Below are 18881 nucleotides of genomic sequence, written 5' to 3'. Positions count from 1 at the left end.
ACGCGGCGGTGTGAACGCTCACGGGAGACGCGATGAAATTTCTTCTCAAGGAGTTGTAGAGCTTGGAGAGCTCAAAGGTTACGAGCTCGGCCATTGGAAAGATCCTCACGACAATTGCAGTTCACCATGTAATCTCTTTTTGGATGTGTTTTAAGGAGGGTTAGGGTGAGCCATAACAGTGCCTAAAATGAGTGAAAAAATTGATTAATTAGTTACTAGCTTAACGAAAATCTTAATGAAGTAAAACATTATCTTTTTAGTATCTTGATTGAACTTTTGAATTGAATTGTATATACCTCAAACAACGTGAGTGTGAGAGAGATCTGTTCAGCATAATGCAGCCTTTCCTCTTCTTGCCCAGCCTCCATTTAATCCTCTTTCTTCACATACTATTTATCCATGGACAACAATGAAGAGAGATTTAATTTTTTGGTACCAAAAAGTCATATTTACCTTTATTGATTTTTTATACCCAATTTCTCTACTGCCAAAAGAAGTGTTGTTTCATTAAGAAGTGTTGCTATAGTACTCAATGGAGGTATAAATATGTTTAGAGGGAATTAGTTTTATGTTATTTGAAATGAAAGTGCCTAAAATTAATGATAATGCTTTACTAAACTTATATTTTTATAAAGAAAGGAGTTAATTATAATTTAAATATTATTTTATAGTTTGTAGAACATCAGAAACAATTCTAAGAAGTGATTTATAAATGTGGAGCTGGATGATGAGTATGTTCCTCTCTGTAAGAGAACATAGACTTCTAAGGTCAACCCTTATGTAATGCAACATGCCAGGAAATTAGAAAGAAATCATGTTGATATATGACTAAAAGGATCAATTTACCCACCTAATCCCTCAACCCAACAACCACCTAAATTTTCATGAACAACGACTAATAGGATCTTCTAATGTAGAAGGCACATTATTGGAATGAGAAGGTTTTAGAAAAGTTCTACAACCAAGACACAAAGTTCAAACCTCCGTAAATTTCTTCTTGAAAGATTTCTAAGTGGTTGGATCTCATCCACTCATCTTCAGTCCCATTTAGCAACTACTTTTTTACGAAGTTGAATATGAGATACAAAAGGGATTGAGTTTCCTTCAATACCAATATTTTAAACTTCTTCTCTATCCTTGTATGACTGACGAGTCTTACTGATCATCCCATTGAGACTATATGAAAATGCAAGAAAATTCTTTAGTATCAAGATGATGTGTGTTCCTTGGTTTTTTTTTCAAGAACCTAGCAATGTTAATAACAGGTTTTGAGGCGTAAAATATTTATACTTACTCAAAGAAACATGTTTGGGCCTTCTCTAAGATAGTGACCCCTCAACCTCTCACACATAGATTCCTAACTTTTTTATTCCTAAGTAAGTTGAATTTGAATCTCTGAGCATGAAAAATCAAGCACTTTTACTTTTTGTAGCTCGTCAATTCAAGCTATGGATCAAAATTTATGGCCATGTCTTTAACACCCTTAAGAAAGTCACTACAGAGCGATTTGGAACATCCAACAAGATTGTGACCATCTAATCACCTTATAGTGATGCTACTTTAATATGACCCCATTTTTTAAACACTCTAGAGAAAGTCACCACCACAAAGTGATTTGGAGCATCCAACAAGATTGTGACCATCTAATTGCCTTGTAGTGATTCTGCTTTATTTTCACACATAAGTTCTCCATAATGTAGTATTTCTTTGACACCCTTGAGAAAGTCACTACAAAGAAATTTGGGACATCCAACAAGATTATGACCATCTAATTGCCTTGTAGTTTTTGCTTTATTTTCACACATAAGTTCTCCATAATGTAATATGACACCTTTTCTTTGACACCCTTGAGAAAATCACTATAAAGCAATTTGGGACATCCAACAAGATTGTAACCATCTAATCGTCTTGTAGTGATTTTGCTTTATTTTCACACATAAGTTCTCCATAATGTAATATGACTATTTCTTTGACACCCTTAATAAAGTTACTATAAAGAGATTTGGGACATTCAACAAGATTGTGACCATCTAATTGCCTTGTAGTACTAAGTCTACTTTATTGTCACACATAAGTTCTTCATAATGTGATATGACAACCTTTAGAAAGTCACTACAAATCCATTTCGGACATCCAACAAGATTGTGACCATCTAATCGCCTTATAGTGATTCTACTATATTTTCACACATAAGTTCTCCATAATGTAATATGATACCAGTTCTTTGACACCCTTGAGAAAGTTACTACAAAGTGATTTGGAACATCCAACAAGATTGTGATCATCTTATCGCCTTGTAATGATGCTACTTCATTTTCACACATAAATTCTCCATAATGTAATATGACACCATGCCTTTAATACCCTTGATAAAGTCACTACAACAGGATTACATTCAAAAATACAAATTGCTTAATAGAATACTTAGGCTACACTTCATATTATCAGTTCTTTAATCTATATGACAACACTCTAGTGATCATATAGATTAAAGAACTGATAATATGAAGTGTAGCCTAAGTATTCTATTAAGCAATTCGTATTTATTTATTAATAATATATTAATATAAGGAATATATAAAATATATCTATTATCAAAAGTTTCATTAACGATGGTGTGAGGTGAAAAAAAGAAGAAAGAACCTGCCTCTATAGCCCTTCCACCTCGCAAACTTGGAATAACACACACAAACGGGGGCACCACCAGCCACCGCCGGCTGGAACAATTCTCGCACTTCACCACCCAACCCACGCCAGACAGACAGCATAAAACAGGGGCACCATAGACCAATGAACACCCAGCAATATATTTCCAGTTACAACATTTTACAAGCTTCTCCCGACACAGAAGCCTTACTCACACAACCATAAACAAAACACTCAGGCTCAGACCTGTCAGCCGAGGATACACCACATCCCCATCACCACGAAATCCACTCGCCTGCCTGCTGTACCAGCCACACCAGAATGAACCCGGCCACTCTCACTCCAGAAGGCGCCCACACCAGCTAACCCTCGAGTCCTCTGCAGCCCATCACTTCTGCATGTGTCGTCAGCAGCAGCAGCTTCACTCCATCACCTCTCTCTCACTCTCTGTGCTGATCCTCTGCCAGCTCGCAACAAACCCAGGCAGCTTATCTGCCTTGCTACCGGCCCACCACCAAGCAGCAACATTAACCTCTCTCTGTGCTTCACTCGGCACCCACTCTGTCCACTGTCCTGTCTCCTAGGCGGCCCACACCAGCCACCTGTCACCTGCAGCTTATCTGCATCCCTTTTGTCCTCGCTAGCAGCTCCCTTTGATGCCAGCACTCGTCTCTTTCCCATAGGCAGCGCCCCACCAGCTACTGCCTTCTCCAACACATCTCTACTCGCTGACGACCATCACCTTGATGCCAGTCCACGTTATACCAGGTTCTCTTCTTGCTCTATCAACCACGTTGTCACCTTAATGGCGGCCACCTCCACTTAGCCAAGCCCATACTGCTTGCGCTGACAGCACACGCCCAAGAGCCCCCAGTGCTTCTTTGGCAAACCTTTCTGCAAGTCACCAGCCCTCTCTTCCACGAGTCGAACAGCTGCTTCACCAGGGGTGACCCCCTCCATTGACCTGTCTCACGAGCTGCGCCCACTCAAAGCTCCGCGCTGCCTGCAGCTGCCGCACTGCGTTCCTCAGCTGCGCCCAGAGAGCCTTGCTTGCTACCTTCTCGCACACGGCGACGCTGTCAACCACACCAGCCCACACGTCCACTAGGCGGCTTGCACCTTAACGCCAGCACACCCAGTCGACCGGCGTCTCACACTGAGGAGGCCCTCCAGTCCCTACACGACTATCACCCAGGGAGGCTCCCCGTTTGAACAACCTCTCCTTCTTTTTTACCTGCAGCTGCCGACTTCGCCTCTGACGCCAGCTTCGCCATCTTCTAGAGTATCCGCTGGCAGCCCTTCAACGCTCCCATGTGGCCATTAATTTTGCAAGCCACGTTAATATTATCTTTATTTAATTTCCAAGGCCTACAAAATGGCCATACTCTCCTTTTCACACCAAACTATGCCAACTCCATCTGCTCCAAGAAGTCAACCACATCTTCTCCCTTCCTGCCATGAAACTTCGGATAGGACCACATCATGACAACCTGTACCAATCCCTGAGCTCTCCTCAGTGGAACAATCCTTGAGCAATCCTCAGTCAAACTATACCAGAAAGAGCCACTCCTCAGTGGGGGCACCAGAAGGATGTGAGGTGAAAAAAAGAAGAAAGAACCTGCCTCTATAGCCCTTCCACCTCGCAAACTTGGAATAACACACACAAACGGGGGCACCACCAGCCACCGGCTGGAACAATTCTCGCACTTCACCACCCAACCCACGCCAGACAGACAGCATAAAACAGGGGCACCATAGACTAATGAACACCCAGCAATATATTTCCAGTTACAACATTTTACAAGCTTCTCCCGACACAGAAGCCTTACTCACACAACCATAAACAAAACACTCAGGCTCAGACCTGTTAGCCGAGGATACACCACATCCCCATCACCACGAAATCCACTCGCTTGCCTGCTGTACCAGCCACACCAGAATGAACCCGGCCACTCTCACTCTAGAAGGCGCCCACACTAGCTAACCCTTGAGTCCTCTGCAGCCCATCACTTCTGCATGTGTCGTCAGCAGCAGCTTCACTCCATCACCTCTCTCTCACTCTCTGTGCTGATCCTCTGCCAGCTCGCAACAAACCCAGGCAGCTTATCTGCCTTGCTACCGGCCCACCACCAAGCAGCAACATCAACCTCTCTCTGTGCTTCACTCGGCACCCACTCTGTCCACTGTCCTGTCTCCTAGGCGGCCCACACCAGCCACCTGTCACCTGCAGCTTATCTACATCCCTTTTGTCCTCTCTAGCAGCTCCCTTTGATGCCAGCACCCGTCTCTTTCCCACAGGCAGCGCCCCACCAGCTACTGCCTTCTCCAACACATCTCTACTCGCTGACGACCATCACCTTGACGCCAGTCCACGTTATACCAGGTTCTCTTCTTGCTCTATCAACCACGTTGTCACCTTAATGGCGGCCACCTCCACTTAGCCAAGCCCATACTGCTTGCGCTGACAGCACACGCCCAAGAGCCCCCAGCGCTTCTTTGGCAAACCTTTCTACAAGTCACCAGCCCTCTCTTCCACGAGTCGAACAGCTGCTTCACCAGGGGTGACCCCCTCCGTTGACCTGTCTCACGAGCTGCGCCCACTCAAAGCTCCGCGCTGCCTGCAGCTGCCACACTGCGTTCCTCAGCTGCGCCCAGAGAGCCTCGCTTGCTACCTTCTCGCACACGGCGACGCTGTCAACCACGCCAGCCCACACGTCCACTAGGCGGCTTGCACTTTAACGCCAGCACACCCAGTCGACCGGCGTCTCACACTGAGGAGGCCCTCCAGTCCCTACACGACTATCACCCAGGGAGGCTCCCCGTTTGAACAACCTCTCCTTCTTTTTTACCTGCAGCTGCCGACTTCGCCTCTGACGCCAGCTTCGCCATCTTCTAGAGTATCCGCTGGCAGCCCTTCAACGCTCCCATGTGGCCATTAATTTTGTAAGCCACGTTAATATTATCTTTATTTAATTTCCAAGGCCTACAAAATGGCCATACTCTCCTTTTCACACCAAACTAAAGGCTAGCTCATCAATTGCTCGCCCATGCTTTCCACATCTTCAATTGCAACTCTTGTGCCCATTGTATTTCTTGGACGCCCACACAAATTCAGACGACCGAGTGCTGAATATCAACTCAAGCTGACCATGTTCCAAACCGGCCTCAAAACAAAACCATCCACAAAATCACTCTGCCAATGCATTCACAGGCAAAACCTCCACACACGCCACGCATCCATATGTACACTGACCAAAAAGACCTCTCAAAAAAAAGCCTGACAGATGGCTCTCTTCTTGTTGCTTCAAACTCTCTCTCTCTAGAGAAAAAAGACAAGAAATTGAGTCCGATTCTCCCTTAATGCTTTTGCTAGTGTTGTAGTGATATGAAAACTTTACAAATCACTACAATGCGATAGGGGTTGTCATGTCCAATTGTTGGACCATAATCGTGTTGGACCCTAATCATGTTGTAGTGATTTTGTTTTCTTAGTCTTTTGGCAACATTAGACACCTGATGCTTATGCTAGTGTTGTAATCATTTGAAAACTTTGGAGTCTGATTCTCCCTTATGCCAGTGTTGTAGTGATTTGAAAATTTTGCCAAATCACTAAAACATGATAGGGGTCGTTATGTCCAATTGTTGGACCCTTATCGCGTTGTAGTGATTTGGCAAACTTTGCCAACTCACTACAACACAATAGGAGTCATCATGTTTAACTGTTGGACACTTATCGCATTGTAGTGATTTGGAAACTTTACAAATCACTACAATGTGATAGTTGTCATCACATCGTATTGTTGGACCTTATCACATTGTAGTGGTTTGTTTTCTTATGGGTCTCTTCTTGTTAGTCTACTCTCTTTCTCTAGAGAAAAAGTCCCAAATTTGAGCCCAATTCTCTCGTACTACTTTCACCAAATCACTACAACAGGATAAATGTCGTCATGTCTAATTGCTGGACCCTTATCACATTATAGTGGTTTTATTTTCCTAGTCTTTTGGCAACATTATGCACCTAATCCTTCTGCCAATATTGTAGTGATTTGGAATCTTTGGAGTCTAATTCTCCTCTAATACTTTCGCTAGTGTTTTAATGATTTAGAAACTTTGCTAAATCACCACAACAAAATAGGAGCCATCATGTCCAATTGTAGGACCCTTATCACGTTGTAGTGATTTGGCTGACTTTGCCAATCCACTATAACATGATAGGGGTGATCATGTACAATTGTTGGACCCTTATTATAGTGATTTTTTTTCCTAGGGCTCTCTTCTTATTATTGGTCCAAAATCTTACTCTCTAAAGAAAAAAGGCCAAAAATTATGTCCCAATTCTCTCCTAATGCTTTCGTCTCAGTGTTGTAGTACTAGATTAGAAACTTTGCCAAATCACTACAATGCGATAAGGGTTGTCATATCCAATTGTTGGACCCTCATGAAATTGTAATGATTTTGTTTTCCTAGTCTTTTAGCAACATTATGCACCTAATGCTTCTACTAATGTTTTAGTGATTTGGAACCTTTGGAGTCTAATTCTCCCGTAATGTTTCCACCAGTGTTGTAGTGATTTGGAAACTTTGCCAAACACTACAACGCGATAAGGGTTGTCTCGTGTCTAATTGTTGGATCCTTATCATGTTGTAATGATTTTTAAATTTTGCCAAACACTACAATGTGATAAGGGTTGCCTCATGTCCAATTGTTGGATCCTTATCATGCTGTAAAGATTTAGCAAACTTTGCCAAATCACTACAATGTCGATAAGGGTCGTCGTGTCCGATTGTTGGACCCTTATCGCATTGTAGTGATTTGGAAACTTTGTTAAATCACTATAACATGATAAGGGTCATCATGTCCATTCGTTAGGCCCTTATCACGTTGTAGTGATTTTGTTTTCCTAGGGCTGTCCTAATGTTGGCCTCAAACTCTTTCTCTCTCTAGAGAAAAAAGACCCAAATTGAGTCGACTACAATGCGATAGGGGTCGTGACATCCAATTGTTGCACCCTTATCATATTATAGTAATTTTGTTTTTCTATTATTTGCAACATTATACACCTAATGCTTTTGTTAGTGTTGTAATGATTTGGAAACTTTAGAGTCTAATTCTGCCCTAATGCTTCTACTAGTGTTGTAATGATTTGGAAACTTTAGAGTCTAATTCTGCCCTAATGCTTCTACTAGTGTTGTAATGATTTGGAAAATTTGCCAAATCACTACAACGCGATAGGGGTCATCATGTCCAATTATTATACCCTGTAGTGATTTGGCAAACTTTTTCAAATCATTAAAACACGATAGGGATTGTCATGTCCAATTATTAGACCCTTGTCGCATTTTAGTGTTTTTATTTTCCGAGTCTTTTGGTAACATTCTACACCAAATTTGCTTATAGTTACTTTATTTTAAATGGATCCCTTTGAAATTATTGGTGAGAATAACTCTTGAAATTTTATTATAGATGGAAAGGTTGCAAGCTCAAGGTGATTCCACAACCTCTAGGATATGTGGTTTAATACAAACAGAGTAGGTTTTGGAAGCTTCACTCTTGCTTCTGGCCAATGGCTTTCTAGATTAACCACTAAACGGGTCTCAACCTTGCGACTGGATTACAACATCTATGTGATGGAAAAGATGCATGTCTTGATCCAAGCTTTGCTAGAAGCCTCTCCAAAACAATCGTCATCTTCCGTAATGAAATCACATTCCTCCCAATGAAATATATGGTCATAGAAACAATCAATACTAAAAATTAACGGTTGTCATCCTAATAAAATTTGCTACAAACACAAACAAACATTATGACATTCCGATTTCACCTGAATGTAATATCTGACATTATTACTTTGCATTCAATGGCATCTTCAATAGAGGTCCTCTTTACATCCGATCCCTCCCCCAAAAACTAGTTCATCTAATCATTATCAAGTGACCTTACTTACAATGTTATCTTTGTTTTGTTGACACCCTCACATGTTACAAACATCTATGCAAAAGCACTAAATGATATAAACCAACTCAAACAGACACCTTTAGAACCTGTTGATGGTTACATTACTATATGTATATCTATTCTTATGTTATTCTTTCATGCTACAATGTACATTCTGCCACTCCTACATATTTAATGGATATAAAGCTATAAGAAAATTTTAATTCTTAGCTATAGAACACAAACCAATTAGCTATTAAACACAAAAAAAGAGACTACTTACTGAATCTTGTTGTTTGTCTTAGATCTTATACTTTGATCATTGGTGATGTAGCATTATGTCCTTGTGCATATAAACATACTACAAAAGGACCTCTATTTCACCATTAGGCCACGTTGTAGAACTCCATGATCCTACCTTTCGAATGCTTGTTAGGAATAGCAATGGTTCTCGAGTGTTGGGTCTCTCGTGATCTTGTATAACTTCTTGAACCACTGAGGGATCTAGCTGCCATCAGCATTCTTCCTTTTGAAAAGCTTCACACTTTCAATGTTGCACATGTGTTTTCTCCTAGAGCTCATCTACAAAGGGAGAACATAAAATTATTACCATTTCAATGAGCTCAACAATCTAAATAACTAAAATAAAACTTTAAAAAATATCGTGAGCTATGCCTTGCGCTCAGTTTTCTTTGTAGTTGAGTTAACAAATAACCGTGTAAGTTTTCACAAATGACATCATGGTGGTCAATATGGTTCCATAACAAACAAACATAACAAACAAACAAAATAAAATCATGATTAGCAAACATATCTTAAAGAAGTTTACCAGACTATTAAGATGGAAGAAAAAAGAGGCTGAGAAAAAGAAACATACTATATATTTTTGCAAGAGAAGAAGAAGAGATGAAGTAGATATGGCAAAAAATGAGTATCGTACAGAAGAGGCTGTAAAATGAAAAGAACAAAGTTTAAACTGTGGAGAAAGTGAAAATATTTTTTATTTTTTTAAAACACAAGTCTCTAGACTACTTTTCAATCAATCTGGCTTCTTTTCCTGAGTTTCCATACATTGTTTTTAAAGTTTGGTAGGTGGTATTCATGCCTGGCATTTTTCTACTTTTTGAGTTTTATACTAATATACTTTATTCCTCTTTTTTAAGCTCAAAATTGTGGGGCCCACTTTGACAAAAAAGATCCATGTTACATGGATCTAGAATCCAAGCGCTCTCATTGGCTGGCCTTATATTTTTTTAATGGGCTCTAAAAGGGCCCATTTTGATTTTGAATTTTCCCTAATGTCTGAGTTCATCCTCTCCCGGACTAGCTAACTGCAACCCCCCTATCAAAGACATATGATCATCAGAGAGCACAAAACAGGTTTCCACCTTAGTAGATAGTGTGTGTGGAACCCAAGAGGCTTGGTGACTTTTAAAAACCCTGTCAGGTCTGAGGAGGACCCCATATATTGAATACTAAAGTAAGTGTGTCCCAAGTCAAAACCCCAAGGACCCAGTTTCTAGCCATTAGTCAATCCGAGCTTTCCTCTAAGATTATCCCATTTCTTCTTTTCTTGTTCCATCATGATTTTACTTCCTCCAGCCACAGTCAATCCCAGCTTTCCTCTAAGATTATCCCATTTCTTCTTTTCTTGTCTCATCATGACTGTACTTCCTGCACATCTATCCAGATGTTTCTCTTAACCACATTGAAGTTCCCCATAAGAATACAAGGACATTGAATATCCAGTTTATAGATCCACTCGGGCCACATTTCTTCTCTGACTTTGTGTTTGTGGACCCCAAACAAATTGATTATCCATACCTTCTCCTTATCAACTTGAACCTCAACAACTAGGATTCTACCATTAGGATGGTTAGCAATAATAAGAGGCTTTATGATTTTTTAATGATTTTAAGAAATCCACTAAACCTTGATTTAACCCCTCCATACACTACAACCCAATCCTTGAAACTTTCTCTCCTCTCCCCTTTACTATCAAAAAGGTTATGTTCTTGAATAGCCATTATTGAGATAAGTCCCAATCTATCCCAAAAAGGATACATTTTTCTTCTTGTCCTTTAACCCCTTAATGTTCCAAGTGCACCCCCTAATCATGTTACCTTTTATCATTCTAAGGTAGTAGCAGGGACCATTGCTACCTCCAGCCCTTCTCCCTCCCCCCCCCTTTGTCTCTATCCTTAGCTCTCGAGCTCCTATTTGAAGCTCCCTCCATGCAATGTCCACTTGCCAATTAAACCTCCCCATGGAGGAGGTTTCACTATCCTCACCCAGAGGGCTAAAGGGATTATAGTAAATAGGGGGACTCAACCCCTTCGACGGCATGCCTACTCCCACCCCTTTCTTCCCAGTTTTGGATTGTTTGTTCCTGGCTTCACCCTTGATTTGTTTAAGGTTGTTGCCACCCTTAACTCTGTCCCTAACTCTGGTCCATCCTTGCTCCTCTTTATCATTTCCCTCTATCCTCATCTTCCCTTTTCCTTTCTCTCCTTTATTAGCTTCCTGCATAATTGGGGTTTTCATTTTGCTACCCCTCACTGAGCCCTCTTCTTTCTTCCCTTCTTCATTCACTTCCATATTGTTGCCCAGACCACAATTCCTAGCAATATGCCCAAAATTCCTGCAACTAAAATATGCACCTGGAAAGCTCCCAAAATTTAGCTTCAGTTCCATTTTCCCAAGTTCCCCTAAATTTATTTCAAGAGATTTTAGCATTTCAACTAGCATGTTCTAGGAAACACAAACCTTATTCGACTGATGGCTATTATCTTCATTGCTAAAGCGCAAACTTCATAGGGCCTAACACACTTACTAGTTCCTTCATAGTTGGTCTTAACTAGGACACGAGGCCAATTATATCAACCCATACCAGGCACGACTCCTAGAGACTTTGATTCACGACAAATGTAGGATTTAAGGACATGGCATAAATCAGCTTTGAACCCATAAATAGCAGGGCTTTTGCAAAAAGATCGGCCACTATCTGACCTTTAACAAATAGGACGTTGAAGAACCCTTTCCCTAAATAGAAGATTTGAGAAACAACTCTTTCATGGCACATTTCTTCTTGCAACCATCTACCTATCTTCACCTTACTGCACATTGAAAACAGACCAACTTGCCTTCTGACCAGCTCTGGTGAGATGTTAATACATACCTTCTGATATAAATAATAATTATCTATACAATACATACCTTCTAATATTATCTACCCTTTTACGTGGAGAAAGGAGAAGAGAAGACATTCTTTGGGGGTTTCTTTCCCACATGCCTAGATGCATTGGGGCTTATAATTAATTGTCACCATCAAGTCATTTACTCATTGAGTGAGTTTCTTATATATATATATATATATATATATATATATATATAATACATAAGAAAGCAAATTGCCCACCCCTCCACATACACACATATGTATATTTTTTAATATTATGCTATGTGTATGTGTAAGATAGAGAATATACATACATAGATAAATACATACACACACACACACACACACACACACACATATTATGTATGTATCGATAGGTATGTAATATATATATATATATATATATATAATACATTAGAAAGCAATCCCCCCCTTCCCCACATAGACACACACATATATATCTTATAATATTATATTATGTACATGTGTAAGAGAGAGGATATAGATACCTATACATACATACACTATGTATCTATAGGTATGTAAGCATGTATATATAAATACATCTATACGCACACCACATGTACATGATACACACACATGCATACAAACAAACATACACACCCTCGCATACATGGACACACTTGCACACACATACACACTCGCACACATGGACACACGTGCACACATATAGAGATATGCACACTTACATGCACATACACCCACAAGCTTGCACATACACATACATGCATATACATGTACACAAATGCATACATATACACATATACATACACTCACATACACAAGTAAATGTATGCACACATGTATACATAGATGTAAACGTATACACATTTGCATGCACACACTCACACACACACATGCACGTGCATGTGCACGTGCACACACATAGACACAAAAATGTACACACAGACATATTCGCATGGTCACACACACGTACATGCACATGGATATACACAAACACAAATATACACACCATGTACACACACGCACACCATACACACACTAGCACAAACGCACAAGCAAGACACTTGCATGATGCATGCATGCATGAAGTTGGCATTACACAATCACACACGTATGTATGTTGTGCGCTTTTGCCGCACAGGTCGTAGCTGGGGACTTGCCGGACACCGTATGCGAGCCACGAATGGCTACAAGCATACAACCAGGGAAGGAAGCTCAAAACAGAATGCAAAAAGGTGTGTCACTCACCGCTTAACTGCCGCCTTGAAGGATTCCCGCGTCGCAGTCGTGAAGGAGGAGCCGCCGTCGCCGCTCTACCGCCTCTCCGCCGCCTCGCCGTGCCGCTACACAGTGCGCTCGATCGCTCTCTCACTCTCTCTCTCTCTCTCACACACACACGCAGGAGAAGGAAAACAAGGAGATAAGGCAAGAGCACTCTTCTATTCACAACACATGAGAATGAGGATTTTAGGGTTACATTTGACTCATATAGGTGACTTGGCCGTTCACACTTGGGCGCCCATACATGGCCGGCCGACCTTAACCCTTATCCTACTGATATCCAAGGTGCGCCTCTCATCGGCGATCACCCAATCCCTTTATCCTTAACATATGGTGCCGACAAGCCCGGCCCATGACTCAGAATATTTAAATTAATGATGTAAAACATAGTACGTCTGCCATGGGTTAACATGCCCCCCTTCCTGATGTAGATTCCGTCCTCGGAAGCTATGGTATGGTAAGCTCGAGAGGGTTGTTGTGGTAGACCGTCTGCAAAATAGGGAAGTAGAGTGAAAGTATGCTAGAATTCAAAAGATATAAAGTGTAGAAATTCAAGCATGTTAGACCACAATGGATGTTGCCCGATGAGAACTTAGTTTAAGGGTCACATGAACGAGCTAGTGTAGTAAATTAACAGGAGTTTAAAATTATTGAAAGTAAATCAAGAGTTAGCAAGGTGTCAAAGGTTAAGCAAGGTTTATAACTGGCCTAAGTCAAGGAAAAGAACCAAGCTTAATAAATAAACAGATGACCACACAGTGTCTACTCTAAGAACAAGTTTATACCCCAAGCCTAGGGACACAAGAAACATTAGAGTTACAGGAGCCTTTTGCCTTTATTTCTTCATGCACGTGACAATTTTTATACACAATGGCGACCTTCCTAAGGCAAAACCAACATCGATTCTGGTACCATGTTTAACACAAGGCATTATCCAGGAATCTATTAGCTCACTTTAGGCAAGGCTACCCCCTATTAACCAAGGCATCGGTCTGGAGTAGAATACTCCTCGCCTACCAAGTATCAATAAGGCGATAGGCCAACATTAAAGCACATCATAGACTTGTATTGCCATTTATTGTAGGCTTGTTTTTTTTTTTTATAAAGTTTCTTTTGATCTTCGCTCCTGAACTAAAATGTGTTCTTACATCCTTTCGACAAGGGGTAAAAGCTATGTCCTAGAGGTCAACACACACACAGCCAGGTGTTCAAACATTAAGATGGTTTGACCTTAGACCTAAGACAATCGTATTCCAAGGTTAACTAAAGACGTCATGCTGCCTAGGAATATTTCCAATAAAGTTAAGCTCATTAATGATTTACACTAACATGCAAGCAACTTCAAAAACTAAGTAGTACATTGACAATTTCCATGTGGTCATGCCTTATAGTTTATGAAATTAATTGAACAGTAAAAACGAAACAGAGTGGGTATGGAAGAATTACACCTGTAATTGGAGATCTCCTTGATTTGACGAGACAGCTTGCAATTTGATGTAGATATATTTTGATGAACGTTGCGGCAGTCTCAGGACTTGAAAGCGAACCCACCTCAAACTTTTCAACCTGTTCAATCAACTAACAAGCACTATACCTCGAGAGGCACATCAGTGTGAAAATTTCAAGACTTGTTTAAGGAATCTAAACTAGAAAAAACTTGGAAACGCTAACCTACCTACCAGTCACCACACTACTACTGAGGATACGGTAAGAGGATGTTGTAGAGTCCTGGCTCTAGCCCTAAGGCTAAGCCTCTATCCGCATCATCCAAATAAATAAAATCAACCTCAGTAGTGCCATGAGTTTCATCTGTCCATTCATCATTGTCAGATATTTCCTTTTCATTTTCCCATCCACATAGACTCATCAAGAATGTAACCATGCGAGGATAGTCGTCTTGTGGAAAAGGAAAGCATTGGGCTATCGGGGATATGTCCTCTACGGAGTAGGGGTCAGTCATGGTCAATAGGCGAATGAGCCATTCTAATTCCTCAACATTTTCCTCATTGGCTAGTACATCTATATGATCCCATTCAGTTTCAATTACAGGATAGCACATGTGGAATATCTGAGAAAGGTACAGATGATACCTCTCACCAAAGGTAGGAGTGGATGAAGTGTATGATGATCGTGCATCTGCCATATCTGCAAACACAGATATAGCATCAATAGGTTTGTGAGACAGGTCAATCTAGTTCTTGATTGTATACGGATATCTTTGCTCTTAACGTGCTCTTGCTCTTTTTACTATTTTTTTATTTTGTTTTCTTTGTTTTGTTTATGTATGAAGCTATATATATACATCCCCTTGAATTTGGCAATTACATGGTTAGGGGAGAAGGTTAAGGAGGAAGCATTAGAATGTCGAGCGTGAGTACATGCTTTCCCTTTCCTTGGGTAGATCATATTATTTGCAATGATGTTGAAGCCTCTTGGAACCAATTTTTCCAGCGGGTCATAGGTTGTGATGTGGGCAAATAGCTTTTTATGACCCTTGTGGCCACATCCAATGGTAGAGATGGTAGTGTACGTTCCCATTGACGAATGGAGGAAATGGTTTCCGACGATACTATTACAAGGGGAGACGTAGACTCATCGGTTTTTTGTTGGGTGTTGACAAGAGTAGGTGTAGAGCATGTAGAAACTTCTATATGATTGTGTGCCTGGCATGAGGAGCTAGAAGCTTCATGTGGCTCCCCCCTTCCTGAGCTAGGTGGTAATGATCGATATCGTTTGGGAATCCAAACTAACTCTGGAAGTGGTGCGGAGCACTCTGTTACCTTTCCCTTACCACGGTCTTGAATTGTCATTGGGGTGGCAACAATTGGTTTGCAAGGTTTTATAGGTGATGTAGAGGGATTCACCTTATGTTTAGGGACCCAAATCTGGTCATTTCCCTCGTAGTACCCTTGGGCTACTAATAATTTTTTAGGGATCCATCGCGATGTTACATTGCCCTTTCTTGGGTGGGTAGCTGCTTTCCTTGTACGAGGCTTCTTGGTGGCTGAGCGAGATTGAGCAGGGGAAGTAGCTGTTAACGAAGCTTTGGGGACCCATTTGTATGTATTCTTTGGCATAGTAATCGAAGCTTTAGGGACCACCTTGCCTGTTTCCACTCTTGGCGTTGAAGCGTTAGAGGGGTGGCAAACAATCAAAGATGGTTTTGCCCCTGGACTTGGTGATTTTTCGTTATCTAATATTTGAGTGGATGACTTAGGTGCGGGATTTTGAGCGGTCAGACCTAGTGTTGGTTCTTGCGTTGTGACTTGTCTGGTTGCCCAATCGATATTGCACTTGGTGGCCATCATCCATTTGCGCCCTAAGATTACAGTCCCTTCCATGGTACCAGCAGGCATAACCAAAAAACTTTGAATTATGGTTCCCTTGTCATAAGCAACCGAAGTGTGTAGAATTCCTGAGACAGGGGTTTTCTTCTTGTTGATTCCTTGAACTTGGATAGAACTCTTGGATAGAGGTGGTTTTCCCAGTTGACACCACACGCCATATGATAGCAAATTGTGTTGAGCTCCTGTATCCAATAATGCATTGTACAGCACCTCCCCGTAAGGACTCTGTAACTCAATTGGGTATCTTAGAGGTGGGTCAGATTCCAGTGCATCCTCCTCTGCTTCCTCGAAAAATACTTGCGTAATTCCCAAGTTGGCTTCTCGTTGTCTCCTAGCACGCTGCTGACGTTCTTTGGCTTCGACTCTTGCTTGTATCTTTTTAAGCTCAGCCTGTTCTTTAGCTGCCTTCTTTTGATGGATTGCGTGTAACTCCTCCTGGCTCAGGGGGTCATAGTACCTTTTGAATTTACTCCCATTAAGGAATCCAATGGTTTCAACTCCGTCGAGAGTCTCCACTCTGATGGTACCTTGCGGTATAATTTCACATACTCTGTACGGTCCCTTACCAGCATATTTGAGCTTCTTCTTTTCGTTTCGCACTCCATACATCAGGACTTTATCCCCAACCTTGATGTCCTTGTCCTTTAGATGGCGATCAAACCATTTTTTCCTTCTATCCTTCTCCACAAGGGCATTGTATACAGCCAATTGTCTTTCTTCGTTTAGCCGCTCAAGGATATATAGACGCTCTACTAAGGGATTACCATCCCAACCCTCTTGAGTAGCAACACGAAGACTAGGAATGACAAATTCCCATGGCATGACTGCTTCTTGGCCATATACCATTTTGAATGGTGTGTAATTAATAGCCACTTTGTACGCAGTACGATAGGCCCATAAAGCTGTCGTGAGCTTTAGATCCCAATCCGTGCGATGAGCTTCAACTGTCTTTGTCAAAACAGAGATTAATGTCTTGTTTGTACTCTCGGCTTGGCCATTCGCTTGCGGATAATAAGGAGTAGATTTATGATGGGATATCATGAAATTTGTTGTGAGCTCCTTAATCACTTCATTTATAAAATGCGTACCATTGTCGCTCACAAGTTCAAAAGGACAACCGAAGCATGTGATTATATTTTCAAAGAGAAACTTGGCTGTTGTCCTCGCATCTGCCTTACGTGTCGCTTTCGCTTCAGCCCATTTGGTCATATAGTCAGTGGCCACAATAATATAGCGAGATTGTGTGTTTCGGGCCGCTGGACTAATTGGACCTACAAAGTCTAAACCCCACTTTTCAAATGGTTGGTTTACTTTGATTGGATGTAGGGGCATCTGATCTTTCCTCTGGGGTTTCTTATATCGTTGGCATTCATCGCAACCCTTCACAAAGAGTAAGGTCTCTATTAGACGACTAAACATGCTAGATCCGGGTTGTGGGGCCCACACTGGCATGTTTTGGCTTGTCTCCTCAGGGTTCTTGGTAGGGTGTCCTTCCATGACTTCTGAGTCGGAAGACGAGTCACTATCTACTATTCGTGGATCTTGGGTTGCACTCCCTTGGGTTTCAGCCGAAGGCCAAGATGCCAACGTGGAGGGATGGTGTGAGCCTGCGTAGACTGAAACGCTTTCTAGTGGCTCAGGCTCTAGTACCCGACCAGAACGTAGATGCATGTGACGTGGGTACCCTACGTGCGTTGATAACTACCCTTGAAACTCACACAAGTGGTTTCTTAGGTGTTTCGCACCCCGTTTTTACTTGTTTTTGTGTTGTTTTTAACCCGTTTTTGACCCCCTTACTTACGGTTTAACTTGGACTAGGGCGTATGATAGCTCGAAACGAGCGTATCGTTTAAAGGGTCCTAGTGTGCTTTACAGCACCGTGTTCGCCTATCTAGAGCTCCTATAATCCTCAAAATAGTCCGTTTCCTTTGGGGGGAAAGGGCAAAAGCCTATTTGCTTGTGGAGGAAAGGGTGAGGGCTTTATCCCACATGCTCACTTTACTCCTTGGGGAGTGGGCTACATATAGGGCACAACTTCCCATAAGCTCTCACTTGAGAGAAAGCTATGGAGGCTCACTCTCCTATATATATATATCAAAAGACCGAGACCGAGGCCGGGGTCGTGGGTCAATTGGGGTTCTTTCTTTTCAAAATTTTTTTCTCCAATTAGAAAATCTTTCCTCTCCACATGTTTGGTTCTTTCTTTGAAAATAAAATTTAATTTTTTCTTTTTTGTTTTTTATAATTTTTTTTGTTTTTTATTTTCTGTTTTTTTTTGTGAGATAAGTTTTCTAGGGTTTCCTTAGGGTTCAGCCTTGGCCGCGGTGCAGTTCGCACACACAGCACACATCTGGGGATTCAGAAATCTCTCTCACACGCAGAAACCAGATAACAGAATATAACAAAAGAAACAGAAATGCAACAGACAAATTGCAGAAACAGATTGCAAAACACAGAAACACCTTAACAACAAACACACATCGCTTTCCTACAGTGTAGATTAAACTTCA

Source organism: Cibotium barometz, chromosome 44, assembly GCF_041138505.1.
Source record: "Cibotium barometz isolate CiBa-2024 chromosome 44, ASM4113850v1, whole genome shotgun sequence".
Classification (NCBI taxonomy): domain Eukaryota; kingdom Viridiplantae; phylum Streptophyta; class Polypodiopsida; order Cyatheales; family Cibotiaceae; genus Cibotium; species Cibotium barometz.
This window is presented reverse-complemented; position numbering follows the sequence as displayed.